Source organism: Lontra canadensis, unplaced genomic scaffold (genome assembly GCF_010015895.1).
Source record: "Lontra canadensis isolate GAN:19392208 unplaced genomic scaffold, GSC_riverotter_1.0 scaffold131, whole genome shotgun sequence".
Taxonomy (NCBI): Eukaryota; Metazoa; Chordata; class Mammalia; order Carnivora; family Mustelidae; genus Lontra; species Lontra canadensis.
The window spans coordinates 4,010,296-4,025,650 of record NW_022631125.1 but is presented as its reverse complement, the minus strand read 5'-3'; positions in this window follow the sequence as shown (position 1 = coordinate 4,025,650).

The window sequence follows — 15,355 nt, the reverse complement described above, 5'->3', positions numbered from 1 at the left end:
AATTCTGAAAGAAAATTATTTCCCACCTTCAATTCTCTACCCCAAAAAACCATCAATCAGTCCTATATCCAAACTATTGATTTCAAACATCCAAATTCTAGAAGTTTCCATTTTCAAACATCCTGTCTTAGAAAGCTATGGGAAGACGTGTTCTACCACAAAGAAGACCCGAGGTGTAGGAAACAAGGGCTCCAGCATGGGAGAGAGGGGAAAGGAGTCCTTGGTGCCAAGAGATAGCAGTATGCCAGGTATGGGGCCACCAAGTCCACAGTGGGGCAGGTCAGAAGCCTTCATCCATTTTTTCAGGAAGAAGGAACCCATGCAAACCTGAAGCATCTGAAGGTTTTGGCAGAAGGTTTAGACCATTGGTGAAACTTTGACTTTGAATTAACAATAAATACATAGAGAAACAAGCAAAAGAATTAACACAATTAGGAACTTCTGAGAAAATGAGAAGTTTCTCAGGAAAGGAAAAGTGAGCGTTGTATTCTACAGGGCTCAGCTCTGAAAGGCATTTACATAGAGAGAGTTATCTAAACACTGTTAAAGGCACCAGATTAGGCCCACGATGGGGTCACTCATGCTAAGCCCTGTGGCAGCAAACCCAAACTTAACCAAGTTTCTATGCTCAGCTCTTCTGGAAAAGGAAGGACTAGATCAAGCCACCAGCACTTAGCCTGCTCAGCACAAGCTTCAGGACTTCCCTTTTGGGGGCTCCTGGGAGGCTCAGTTCGTTAAGCGTCTGACTCTTGATTTTTGGCTCAGGTCGTGGTCTCAGGGTTGCGGGACTGAACCCTGTGAAGGGCTGCACACTGGGTGTGAGGCCTGCTTAAGATTCTCTCTTGCCCGAGATGCCCAGGTGGCTCAGTGGGTTAAGCTTCTGACTCTTGGTTTCAGCTCAGGTCACGATCTCAGGGTCATGGGATCGAGCCCCACATTGGGCTCTGTGCTCAGTGGGGAGTCTGCTTCTCTCTCTCTCCCTCTGTCCCTCCCCTCACTTGTGCTCTCTCTCTATCTAAAATAAATAAATAATTTTTTTTAAAAAAGATTCTCTCTCTCCCTCTGTCCCCAAACCCCCCACTTGCTCTCTCTCTCTCTCTCTCTCTCTTTCTCTCTCTCAAACAAATAAACAAACAAAAACAAAATCAATTTCCTTTTTAGCTGTACAACCAAGCAGCAAATGCCCTGTATAACTCCCTTACTCCTGCTCATTTTGGTCTATAAAAATCTCTTACCTTGGACAGCTCTTTAAAGTTTCCTTCTATCTGCTAGAAGGATGCTGCCTAATTCAGGAATCACCGAATAAAAGCCCTTAACAACACTAAATATTGATTTAACCAGAATGATGGACATATCTACATTGGGAGTATGGGAAGAGCATGCGTGGGAAGAGGGAGCCAGGGAGAAAAAAAGTAAAGCTAAAAAAAAATCTTCATCTTCCACAATGGAGATTCAGTGATGCTTACAACAGAAAAATCAAGAGCATCCACTCAAACCTGTTATTAGAGAAGTGATAGCAGGCAAAAGAATTAGCTAAAAGATATTGTTGCCTGTGGGCAAGGAAAATAGAGGGGAAAGGGTGGGGACAGCTGTTTTTTTTTTTTTTTAGATTTTATTTATTTGACAGAGAGAGACACAGTGAGAAAGGGAACAGAAGCAGGGGGAGTGGGAAAGGGAGAAGCAGGCTTCCCACCGAGCAGGGAATCCGATGCGGGGCTGGATTACAGGACCCTGGGATCATGACCCGAGCCAAAGGCAGACGCTTAACCACTGAGCTACCCAGGTGCCCCAGGGCAGCTGGTTTTTGTACCTAAACCCTGCAGCACTATGTGACTCTCCAAACTATATAAATCTATAGCTTCTTCAAAAGTCTTTTTTTTTTAAAGATTTTATTTATTTATTTGACAGACAAAGATCACAAGTAGGCAGAGAGGCAGGCAGAGAGAGAGGGAGGAAGCAGGCTCCCCGCTGAGCAGAGAGCCCAATGAGGGGCTCGATCCCAGGACCCCGAGATCACGACCCGAGCTGAAGGCAGAGGCTTAACCCACTGATCCACCCAGGCACCCCAAAAGTCTTTTTTCTTAAGATTTTATTTATTTATTTGAGAGAGAGAGAGAGAGCATGAATGGGGAAACAGATACTGGGAGGGGGAGAGAGAATCCTAAGCAGGCCCCACACCCAGTGTGCAGCCCTTCACAGCCCAACACAAGGCTCAAACTCACGACCCTGAGGTTATGACCCGAGCTGAAACCAAGAGTCTGATGCTTAACCAACTGAGTCACCCACATGCCCTCAAAAGTGTTTTTTTAATGCAATACCACAAAATGTTAAATAAAAGAAACAAGATTTATGCACTGAAATTATAATCACGCCATTATTTTAAATAGCAAAGAGTTGTATGTAATTTAAATTCCCGAGAGCAGAGAAATGACTAAGTAATTTGGGTTGCACCCACACAATTATATATGTAACTGAATTAAAATACTGTTTATGGAGGCATTGCAACGCCATGAGAAAATGCCTATGACCGATGCTCAGTGAAACTAACAGATCATCAAATGTTCTGTATGTGTTGAGCTTTTTCTGGTTTTGTTTGTGTTTTTTTTTTTAATAAATAAAGTTTTGGATAGAAATAAGATGGGACGTAAAGATACCGAAATATTAGCAGTGGTTGGATTTAGATAATGGGGCTTTGGATTTTTTTTTTTTTTAATCATTTCTACTTTTCTGTATTTAACAAATATTCTTCGGGAACTTAAAAAAAAGATCTAATGATAATACCACACATGTGTTCATTATTGAAAATATTAATACAGGCCAAGAAGAAAAGAGAAATCATCTAGATGTATTGCTTTTATTATGAAAAAAAATGCAGACATTTTAAAGAGCAGGGACTTCTCTCGCCTTCCATGATCTGGCCAGCCAACTGGGGCCTGACCAAGCTTCCGAGTCTTGGCCTTAACTCTGAGACAGACTTCATCTGAGGCACCAAGATTTGCTATTTTCTTGAACCGAGATAAAACAACTTATTTTTAAAAAGTCTGAACCAGTTTTGATGAGTATTTTCAAGTTAAGTCCCAGGAATTAAAGCCAAATCAACGCAGTTTCAGAAGCATTCCAGAAACTGGTTGACTAACAATGGAAGTTGGGGGAAAAAAGATAATTTCCACATGCGTCATTCCTTTTGTTTTATTTGTTATAGTCCTAGCCTACGTTCTCTCAGGTCCCACTTGAGTTGTATGCTGCTCCTTCGAGTCCCAAGTGTTAGGGGGAAACCATAGTTCCTAGGGCCTTCATGGGCTCAGAGAAAAAGAGGGTATTAATACATAAATTATTTTTGTCTCAGTTACACATGCATAATTTTTGGCTACGGTTACAATAAGAGTAACCGTCCATGCAAGTGCCCATAAGAGAGCTCTCCTTGTACGGGTGCATGAAAGCTCTACGTTGAAAGTCAGAAGAGCCAGCCCTTTGAGATTAGGAGGAGACTGAGCCCAACACAGAACTCCGTGGTGAGTTTGGGAGGCACTCTGGCCCTTTAGTGAAAAGCAGTCTTGGCCTCCAACTACTCTACTGTTTCTTTGCCTTTTTTTTTTTTTTAAGTCACCATTTCTCTTTCTGTTTGGCAGCAAAACTGTGGGATTAATGCCCACTCTGTTGCACTCTGGAAACTGTCTCAACTGGCTCTGTGACGTTCCTTGAAGCAGCTGCCAAAAGGTTAAGAGGCTGAATGAAGTTGGCAAAAGCCCCTGTAATTTTTACAAAAATTATCTGTCTTCCCAGAAAGAGTGTGCGATAACCAATTCTGGAGGCTGAGGAGCGCTGGCCCAGTGGAGCCAGATCCTGGCCCTAAGGTCAAATCAAGCCTAGCCCCTTGGGCCAAGTTCACAGCAGGCACCCTTGGGAAGCAGACCAGAACACTGGCTCCATTCACTGGCCAGCATGGGGCAACTGCCCGCCTCCCCTCTGCAAAGGACACTCCGACATGGCACTTCCTGCTAGCCTCGTTATGTGCTTTGCTGGGTTTATTGATGACTTCATTCCCAGATTCTCACTGCTGTTCCTTCTTTTCTTCTTCCTGTTCTTTTTTTTTTTTTTTTTTTTTTAAGTAGGCTCCATGCCCAACCCAGGGCTCGAACTCACAACTCTGAGATCAAGAGTCGCATGCTCTATGGACTGAGCCGCCCAGGCGCCCTACTTCTTCCTGTTTTAATTGAGGTAGAACTTAGACACCAAAAAGGCACACAGTTTCAGTGTACATTATTTGATGCATTTTTCAGATATATAACTCATGGGAGCACCATCGAGATAGAGAACATTTTCATTCCCCGTTCAACACTGAGCCCCCACCCGCTCTCAACGAAGGTAACTGTGATTCTGGATTCTCTCACCATGGATTCGTTTTGCCTGTTTTTGAACTTCGCATAAATGGAATCACACAGTGTTTGCTCCTTGGCCTCCAGCTTCTGTCCCCTCAACATGTTTTTGAGATTTATCCATATTGAGTGTATCAGTGCTTTGTTCCTTGTTATTGCTGAGTCATCTTTCATCATGTGACATATCTACACTCCTATTTTACTGAAGAATCCATTTCCCCCGGGGGAGACCAAGACAATGAAACATGGGGTCCGAAGCCTTCATCTAAAGCAACGGGAATTTGGAGGGATGGCCTCATCTCCAGAGGCCTGGCTCACAGAGAGAGTTAAAGCATCAAAGAAGTTGTCCCAATTTTGCCCAATCGAGTCAGCTGTCCAATGCTTTGAACAATCCAAAGGGGGCTGTGTCTGATGGCAATGAAACACAAGAGCAATGGGAGCCATGACAGGACTCAAGTTTTTATTTTTAATTAAAATTTTGTGCTTGGCTGAGTTTCTTCCAACCCTGGCCTCACAGATCTTGGACTTGGACACCAACTGTGTGGTCTGAACCAACCTTGTCATGAATGACTCTGTTGTATCCATTCACCCCTTAGCTGTCCTATGGGACTCAGGAGGGATTTGTTAGTGGTGGGTCTAGAATAAAGACTACTGATTCCACCCCGCGGAGACCAAGGAAACTGATCTGGTCTCCTTTACAAAATCGATGATGCCCAAAAGTGTCCCTGCAGTTATGATGATGTGTTTGCCCGGCTCCTATCTCTGGTTCCTAAGGGTAACTCCACCTAGCCTCCTATTACAGATTTATTGAGTGTTTACTATGTGCCAGAAACCATTCTGACTTTTGGTGCTGAGGGGCAGGGAGGTGTTGTTTGTTTGTTTTTTGCTTGCCTTTACTTCTCACAGAAGCCCTGGGATGTAATTATTTTCATGGGTGAGGAAAGCATGGCATAAAGAAGACAGGCGTCATAGTCAGCTCGAGCTGCTTTAACAAAACACCACAGACCAGGTGGCTTAAACAACAAAAATTTATTTCTCACTCTTCTGGAGGCTGGAAAGTCAGATCAGGGCACCAGCATGGTCAGGTTTGGTGGGAGCTCTCTTCCTTGCTTGTAGACAACCGCCTTCTGGCTATGTCCTCACATGGCAGGGAGCAAGCTCTCTGGTGTCTCTTCTTATAAAGAAACTAATTCCATCATGATGTCCCATCTTCTTGACCTCATGTAAATCTAATTACCTCCCAAAGGCCCCACCTCCAAATAACATCACATTAGAGGTTAGGGTTCCAACTTTTGAACTGTGGGGAGGGGGGAACAGCTCAGCACACCATCATAACTTGTTCATGGACATACTCTAGTTAAGAAGTGAACCTGGGATGTGAGCCTAGGTCTGACTCCAGAGTCCATGCACTTAACCATCATGCTATATACTTCTTTGATGACATCAGGACTTCGCTCACTCTCATGTCCCACCACCAATGCTCAGAACGGGCTCTGGACAGACAGACCCTGTGTGCCAGACCTTATGGTTAGATTGCAGGGGCAATAACCACCAATCTGAATATCCCACCAGACACTAAGCTCAAGCCCACCCCTGCATCTGCTTTTCTCCCTGGTTGGGATTCCTTAGGCCTAACCATTCTTTAAAATCCAGCAGAGGCCTATCTCTTCCTAGAGGCTTTTCCTGTTGACATTGCCTCTCAGTAGCCCCACTCTTAATAAGCACTTCTTGTTTTTTATTATCTAGATTGTTCTATCAGCCTCATGTTCACTATATTATTCATAGTCTCTATAAAACATTTTGCTATGTCATCTATGACTGCTAGCAACTTACTGTTTTATTTCTCCAAAGACCAGATTCCACAACTACATGAGATAGGTAAATCATACTAACTTTACTATAGTAAAGCTTACTTTGGTATATTAGATACCAAAATAAATAATAAGTGCAGAGATGGTCACTCATTCATTAAGATAACACTTATTCATAACTTACGATGTGCCACTGACCAGAACACATACTTTGTGTGGGGTGGATTTAATTGTATTTTAACAGACACTCATTGAGTACCTACTAAGTGCTAAGCACCAGAAATTCAAAGATGAATATGAGAGAAGCAAGGTCAAAGTCATTGGATAGAATAGAAAGATCAGAGTTTTTGACGAGAAAGAGGGGAAGATAGAGCAAGAAATGTAGAAGGAACACAACCTGCCAAGATATTTGATGACACACCAGTGTGCTAAAATTCTATTCTTAAAGCCATGGGAAATGTAAGTAGAATTGGAAAAGGGGATACTGTTATAGATTCAGAATTTTAGGAAGAGATGAGTGGTTTTATTCTGTATGAGGGGTGTTAGAGTGAGGCAGGGAAATCTCCATTCCAAGTGAGAGAAAGGGAAGATCTGAACTATGTTGAGTTAATGAGAATGCAGGAGAGGGGGAGAAGTACCAGAGAGTGCTCAGTTGAGTGCCTTGATTAGAACATGCAGCAGATAATAAAAGACCATGCAAAAGACCATGCAATGCTCATGCAAGGACATTTGACAACTTGAAAGAAGCTAATAACCTGGATCCCTACCTCACACCTTAGATATACACTCTGGTGGATTATAAAACTGAATGTGGGCAAAAGCTTGAAGCCTTTAGAATATAATATAGGAGAATATCTTTATGACATGAGACCATGGAAAGTTTTCTTAAACAAGACACAAAAAGCAGTAACCATAATGCAAATAATTGATTCATTTGACTGCATTAAAATTAAGAATTTTTATTCTTCAGAGGACTCCATAAAGAGACAAGCCACAGAGTGGGAGAAGATATTTGCAACACATTCATTGACAAAGGACTCACATTCAGAATATGTAAAGAATACTTACATATGAATTAAGGGAAAAAAGACAACTCAGTATAAAAATGCGTAAAACATTGAAATAGCCATTTCAAAAAAGGGAAAATCTAAGTAAACAACACATATATGAAAAATCGTCCAACCTCATTGTTTAAGAGGGAATACAAACGAATACCATGATATACCACTACACACATATCATACTGGCAAACATTTAAAAGTCTGATAATACCAAATCCTGAGGAGGATATGCAGTAAAGGTAACTTATAACTGATGATGGATAGGCAAACTTGTACCAAATTTTTAGAAAATGGTTTCTAAACCATTCTACATTTCCTAAACATATTCTGATAAAGAGGATGATTCACCTACCTTTTGATCCACTAGTTCTACTCTTGAGTATATACTAAAGAAACTCATGCATATATTCACCCCAACTCACGACAAGTTCCTCATGGGTTCCATCTTTGTGTTTTGCTCTATGCTTTGAAGTATTTCCTCAGCTTGAGTTTGCAGGTCACCAAGTTTTATGTCAGTTATGACCTTTCTTATCTTCTAACTGGCTACTGAATTGAGCACTTGGGAATTCACATGGACTCAGAAAATATTTTCCATACAGGTGACTCTTCCTGTGTTCATATTTTTTTTGATTCGAGTGGTTCTCTTCAACAAGCTTTGTTGGACATGTGTTATCCTTGTTCCAACTGATCTTCTCTCTCTGCTTTCTTGGACCTCTTCAGATGTGCTAGTTCTACTTGGAGCCAAGGTCCAGTTATTAAAGTACAAGGGGAGTAGGCCTCAAAGTAGTGGAAGACAAAGTGGTCTCACCCTTCAGGAGCTCCCCATAGCAACAGGCAGGCTATCAGTACCCCCACTGAAGGCCAGGAGAAAACCTTCCTGCTCTTAGACCTCCTCACACCTCCTCAGACTCAAGTCACAGTCTACCCTCTTAGCTCCTGTTGATATCTTGGAAGCCCAGACAATGAAACCCACCTGAGGGGATCCAACAACAGTCCCCTTTCCCCCAACCTTGAGTTCCATGACTTATTTTTGGATGTTTTCCAGTAACTGCCTCATTCTACTCCCCTCACTGGGGCTCTCCCACTCTGGTTTCCAAGGCTTAACCAGTCCACCCCTGAGAAAGCTACATCCCAAGTTCTTCCATCTGAGACTCCCATGAAGATCACAACCTCACTTACCCCCAACTATTGGCTCTAGAAGGAGACTAAATTTGGGTTGCTACCTACATCAAGTCTGTCATCTTTACAGAACTCTAACTTCATGTATTTCTCAACAGGAGCAAAATCCTTATACCAAAACCTGACCAAAGATAGCAAAAGAAAACAAAAAAGAGAAGAAAAAATCATAAACTAATCTCACTAATATCTAGAAATGCACAAATGTGGAATGAAATGTTTTGAGTTGAATTCAGTGGCTTGTAAGTAAAATGATATACCTATTTGATTGTCAATTACAAAGTCTCTATTCAAATGTATAGATGTCCTCTCTGTTCTTTCACAGGGCTGCTTGAAGAGTAAGTCAAGCCATTTGCTACTTAAACAAGTGTAATATGGCATATGAAAAAGGTAGAAGTCCAACTGAAGGTTACAGACCTTCTTTTGTTTCTTCTGGGAGTAGTTGCAGGCTTCTCATTCAGCCTCTAGAGGGCAGCCAGAAAGAAGAAATATATTTCTGTTCTCTTGTACCCCAGGAGTCACTCATCTCAGCAGTTTCAATGTTATGGTTTCTTCAGACTTGGAAACCAGTCCTTCAAAATGGCCCTAGACTGGGAGGGGAGTGGAGGAGTGGGGAGAAAATAAAGGAAAATTTTTAGAGTGATTGAACTGTCCCAAGTTGGCAGATACATGACTCTACCCATATACAGTAAACTTTACTGTATACAAATTTTTAAAAATCAGTAAAGGTATCAGGGGAGCTCTGTGGTAATGGAGTCAAGTCACAAATGGATGGAATATCGACTGTGACAAGAGACTCTAACTGTATTACAAATGTATGTCAAAACCTCACGGATGGGTGGGGATAAAAGAAGCAAGAATTCTCATTACAAGGAGAAGAGTTTTTTCTTTTCCTTTCTTTTCTTTTTATTGCATTTATATGAGAAGATGAACTATTACAGTAGTCTTTTCACAACATATGTAAACTAAACCATCATGTTGTACACCTTAAACTTATACAGCAGTGTATGTCAACTATTTCTCAATGAAACTGGAAAAAATAGAACAAGGGAGCGGATCAAAATAACTTCAGGAAACAGTGTTTTAATTACTCAGACTACAGACAAAGAGAACTATATGTAAATATTGTATTCTAGTTTGTAAAGTTTTTTTTTTCCTCACAGGGTTCTAGGATAATAATTCTGAAATTATTTTGCATGTATTATAGAACTGAACAAATACATAAATAAATTATCAATAATAGGAGCCTCTGGTACCATGTACCAGAGTAAGTAGTTACAAATATACAAAGGGGGAGGGCAGAAAGCTAAACTGAACTCACATTTATGTATGTATGCATGTAATCACATATTTGTTTTTGTTATAGATGAAGAAATTGTGGAAGATTAGGATGGCAAGGCATAATTTCAATTTTTTTAAAGTTTTTATTTATTTGAAAGAGAGAGAGTGAGCACAAGTGGGGGGAGGGGCAAAGGGAGAGGGAGAAGCAGACACCCTGCTGAGCAGGGAACCCAAGGTGGGGCTTGATCCTAGGATTCTGGGATCATGGCCTAAGCCGAAGGCAGATATTTAACCAACTGAGCTGTCCAGGCACCCTTTGATTTTAATTTTTTGCATCAATTTCCTTGTATCTTTTTTATGGGAATGAACTCATGTTTATTTTAACATACCATATAGATAGAATTATGGATGTATGTGTATTCATGTATTAGCACACATACATATATTTTCTAGTTCTGTACCTTTAAAGGGCCTAGAAACAGTGACATCCCAGTAGCCATGAGCCTACCTATCACCCAGATCTTGGTTTCTAACACCATTCTTCAATCAAAGGAATTGAAGCTTTTAGGAGTCTAAGACAAAGTAAATACAAGATGAGCTTGGAGCCTTTTGTGGTGCCAAAAAAACTCAGAAGTGCTGAAAAAATGCAAGGGGAGTTGTCAAAAGTACACAAGAGCCAACTTGAATGGGATCCCAATGGCCAAAGCTGAAACAATTTGAGCAACAAAATAAATAATAATAGCATTGGATTTAAACTCCAAAACTAAGATAAATATTCATGAGTTAATACCAATATAAATGACTGACTATTATATACATATAAACAGAATATATATTGTTTTATTATTTTTATCAACAATTCTGGTAATACATCAGCACCTTCATGGTTATTGAGAATATAAAATTCAAAAGGCACACAACTAAAGGGTAGACAGAGAAAAGTCTTCCTCCCACCCCTGGCCCAAAACTACCTAGTTTGCTATCCCTGGAGGCTCTTTATGTAGCCAGTTTCTTATCTTTCTAGAGCTTCACAGTAGATTCAAAAGTTTTAAGGTCATTAAAAAAAAAGCAAGGAAAGACTGAAAAATTGTCTCAGGTCAGAAGAGACTAAGCAGACATGATGACTAAATATAGTGTAGTATCTTGGAGTGGATCCTATAACAGCAAAAGGATATTAGTGGAAAAACTGGTGAAATGTGAATAGTCTGGAGTTTAGTTAGTAGGACTGTACCAATATTAATTCCTTAGTTGTAAAAAGATACCATAGTTATGTATGATGTTAACATTAGGGAGAACTCGATGAAGGATATAAAAGAACTATACTGTATGACCTTTGTAACTTTTCTGAAAAATCTAAAATTATTCCAAAATAAAAATTTTAATAAAAGACAAATAGTCCAGACTTTTGGTTACAGACCAAGATGGAAGATATGCACTTCTTCCTATTCTTCCCACTGAGTGAAGACTGAAACTCTAAATATTGATTTAAAAAACAAATATAAGGTGACTTTAAAAGGTAGAGAAAAGTTGGCTGATCAGCCAGAGGCCTAGGGCCCTAAAGAATGACCTGGTGGTGAGTTCCATGTGTTTTCTTTTTACCCCAGAAATGGCAATGGGCACAGACAAAAGACCACACACCCCCATTAAAAAAAAAAAAAAAAAAGCCTGCTGGGAGTTTTTTCATTTCCTTGCCTTATGGAAATGACCCAAATCTTAACTACAATCATGGAATAAAATTGGTGAGAGCAGATTTACTTGCCTTTTCCCTCACCTTGGGAAAGCATTCAGTCTTTCATCATTCAGTGTGATGGTAGCTGTGGGTTTTTTGTAGATGTCCTTTACCAGGTTGAAGAAGATTTCCTTCTATCCAAGTTTCTTGACATTTTTTTCTCCCATGAATTGTTTGTCGGATGCTATGTTGGCTACTATATTGAGATGATCCTGTGGTTTTTTAACTTCTATTAATAAGGTATATTACATTAGTTGATTTTTGAATGTTAAATTACCTTTGTATTCCTGGGATAAATTCCATTTGGCCATGATGCATACTCTTTTTTGTATGTTGTTAGATTCAGTTTGCTAATATTTTCTTAAACGTTTTTGCATCTATGTTCATGAGATATTGGTCTGTGATCTTTCTTTCTTCTGATATCTTTGTCTGGCTTTGGTGTTAGGGTAATATTGTTCTCATAGAATTAGTTGAAAGGTGTCTCCTCCTCTTTTATTGTATGAAAGAGTTTGTGAAAGAATGACATTATTTCTTTAAATATTTGAGAAAACTTGTCAATGAAGCCCTCTGGACTGATGCTTTTCCTTTTGAGAAGAATTTTAATTATTACTTTAATCTTTTTACTTATTATAGGTCTATTTAGCTTTTCTATTTACTTGGTAAGAAGTTTATTGAGATAAAATTCACAAGCCATGTAATTTACCAATTTGAAGTGTACAACTCAATATATTCACAGAAGTGTGCAACCATTGCCACTCTCAATCTTAGAATATTTGTATCACCTCCAAAAGAAATACTGAACCCTTCAGCCTTCACTATCCAACCCAATCCTCCCCCTGCTTTAGGCAACCACTAATCTACCTTCTGACTCTATGGATTTGCTTATTTGGGGCATTTTATATAAATGGACTCATACAATACAAGGTTTTTTGTGACTGGATTTTTTAAAAAGATTTTGTCTATTTACAGACACACAGCGAGAGATGGAACACAGGCAGGGTGAGGGGGAGAGGAAGAAGCAGGCTTCCCACTAAGCAGGGAGTCCCATGAGGGACTCAATCCCAGGTCCCTGGGATCATGACCTGAGCCAAAGGCAGACACCTAATAACTGAGCCACCCAGGCGCCCCAATTGTGACTGGCTTCTTACACTTAGTATAATGTTTTCAAGATTCATCCATGTTGTATGATATATTAGTACCTCATTCCTTTTTATGGTCAAATACTATTCCATTATACAGATATACAACTTTGATTTATCCATTCATTCGTTGATGGACATTTCGTTGTTTCCACTTTTTGGCTATTATGAATAATGCTACTATATTTGTAAGTAAGTCTTTGTGTGGACATCTATTTTCATTTCTTTTGAGTACATTCCTAAGATTGGATTCTACCTCTACTTGAGTTCATTCTGGTAGTTTGTACTTAAGACACCTAAGCTGTTTAATTCATTAGCATTAAGTTATTTATAACATTCTCTTATGATCATTTCAATTTTTGTAAGGTCAATGGAATACCTTCTCTTTTATCTGTGATTTTCATCCTTTGTGTCTTCTTTTTTCTTGATCAAAGTAAAGGTTTATTAATTTTGTTGTTCTTTTAAAGAAACTATTTTTTATTTCATTGGTTTATTCTATTTTTTTGTTGTTGTTTAGTTTCAAATGACTCAGAAAGGCAAAAAGAAAATACTCAAATAATACACCTTCTACACTCATATATGGAAAGAGAGATAATGACAAAGCCAACTGTGGTAAAGTATAAGCAACTGGTGACTCTGAATAAGACATCTGTTCTAATCTTTCAGTTTTTCTGTAAGTGAAAATAATATCAAAACAATATTACATAACATGAAAGTAAAAAGTTATAAAAAATGAAATTTTCCTACCACAGCTCAAACTGCACCGTGGCAGCTCTAAGAGGACAGAGGGAGGTAAGGACAGTGCAGAGGTGTGGGGGACTCAAGGAAGACATCCCCAAGGCAGCCTTCCAGAGTCTTCTCACATGCCAACACAGCACAAAGAGTCCCAGAGGTTGTTTTCATGAAGCTGAGAGTAGTGTGGATGGGGCCCTGAGGGCTGGCAGTAGTGGAGAGAGAGGCCTTGTGTCCAGGGTGAAGAACAAGTCTGTGTGGTCCAACAACAGAAGACAAAGGGGAATGAGTCATATTGTCAGTTGCTTGCACTGACAGAGTGATCCCCCTTCCTCAAGGCTTGGTGACACATAAGTCCCATGCAGAACTGAGATGCAACACTGGCGAGGGGTTCAAGCCTTGAAATGACTGTAATTTCCTCTGTCAGTCAGTGAATGGAGGCTCTAAATAGAAATTACAGAAAGGAAAACTTACACTTCTTATGCACATCTTTCCTGGCCTAAGAAATGCATACCTGCTATACACACACACACACACACACACACACAGTTACACTAATCAAAAAAATCTGTGGAGTAGCTATATTAATATAATGCAGAATAGATTTCAGAACAAGGAAAATTATCAGCAATTAAGAGGAACATTACATGATGATAAAAGATCAATTCTCCAATCAACCATCCTAATCTTTTATGCACCTAAATTAAGAGCCCCAAAATGCATGCAACAAAACACGATAGAATTTAAAGGAAAAATGGACAAAATTCACTTCTACTTGGAGACATCAACATTCCTCTCTCTCTAATCAATAGAGCAAATAGACAAAATCTCCAAAGGTATGGAAGATCTGAACAATAATACCAACCAACATAATCTATTTGGTATTTAAAGACCATTCCATTCAATAACAACAGGATAGGCATCAGAAAGATCTTAATGGTTTGGGTTGGGGATCACCTCGGTGGCTTAGCTGGTTGAGCATCCAACTCTTGGTTCTAGCTCAGGTCATGTTTCCTGGTTGTGAGATCCAGCCAGGCAGAGGGCTCCCTGCTCAGCGGAGAGTCTGCTTGAGATTCTTTCCTACAGGCCCTCCCCCTCCATTCCTCACCCTTGCTCCTGTGCTCTCTCACTTTCTCTAAAATAAATCAAGTCTTAAAAAGAAAAAAGGTCTTAATGGGAAACTAAGAAGCATAGACCAAAGTGGATCAGAGCACTCATTTATCCATACACGTTTAACATCACCACTTAAATGTTCAGAATGCATTGTTAGACATTCTGAGGACAATCCATTTTTGGATCCTGGTTTCTCTCAAGTTAACCCCACTTCAAAAAGAGACTTCATTGGCCACCAGATTGTTCCCTAACATAACATCATTCTGAGGCCTTAAAAATAAACCTAGCTGATATAAGTTGAGTTTAGTTATCAATATTATGTTTGAAATAAAAGAGTGTGAATATTTAGCACTGTATGGAGGTATTAACCAGTACAATAAAAAAAAAGAGGCAGTGGCGCCTGGATGGCTCCATCAGTTAAGCATCCACCTTCGGCTCAGGTCATGATCTCAGGGTCCTGGGGTCGAACCCCTTGTTGGGTTCCCTGCTCAGTGGGGAGTCTGCTTCTCCCTCTCCCTCTACTCTTCCCCCACCACCCTTGCTCGTGTGCTCACTCTTTCTCAAATAAATGTTTTTTTTTTTAAAAACAGAGGCATAAAAATAGGAAGGGAGGAGGTAAAATTATATGTATTGTTGATAAGATATCTGAAAAACTCAAGAGAATCAATGCTAAAAATAATACAAATAACAAATTTAGGATGGTAACAACATAAAAGTAACATACAAAAATCAATAGGCTTTATATATCACACAATTATCACTTCTAAAATATAGTGGAAGAGAAAATTCCATTTGCAACAGCAGTGAAAAAGGAAAGATATTCAACAATCATAAAAATTGAAAAGAAGATAGCTCTATATTAAACAGAAGAGACTTCTAATAAAGACAGAGTAACAAGACTGTTTATCCTCTTGCCTTAAACAGTAAATACCTGGAC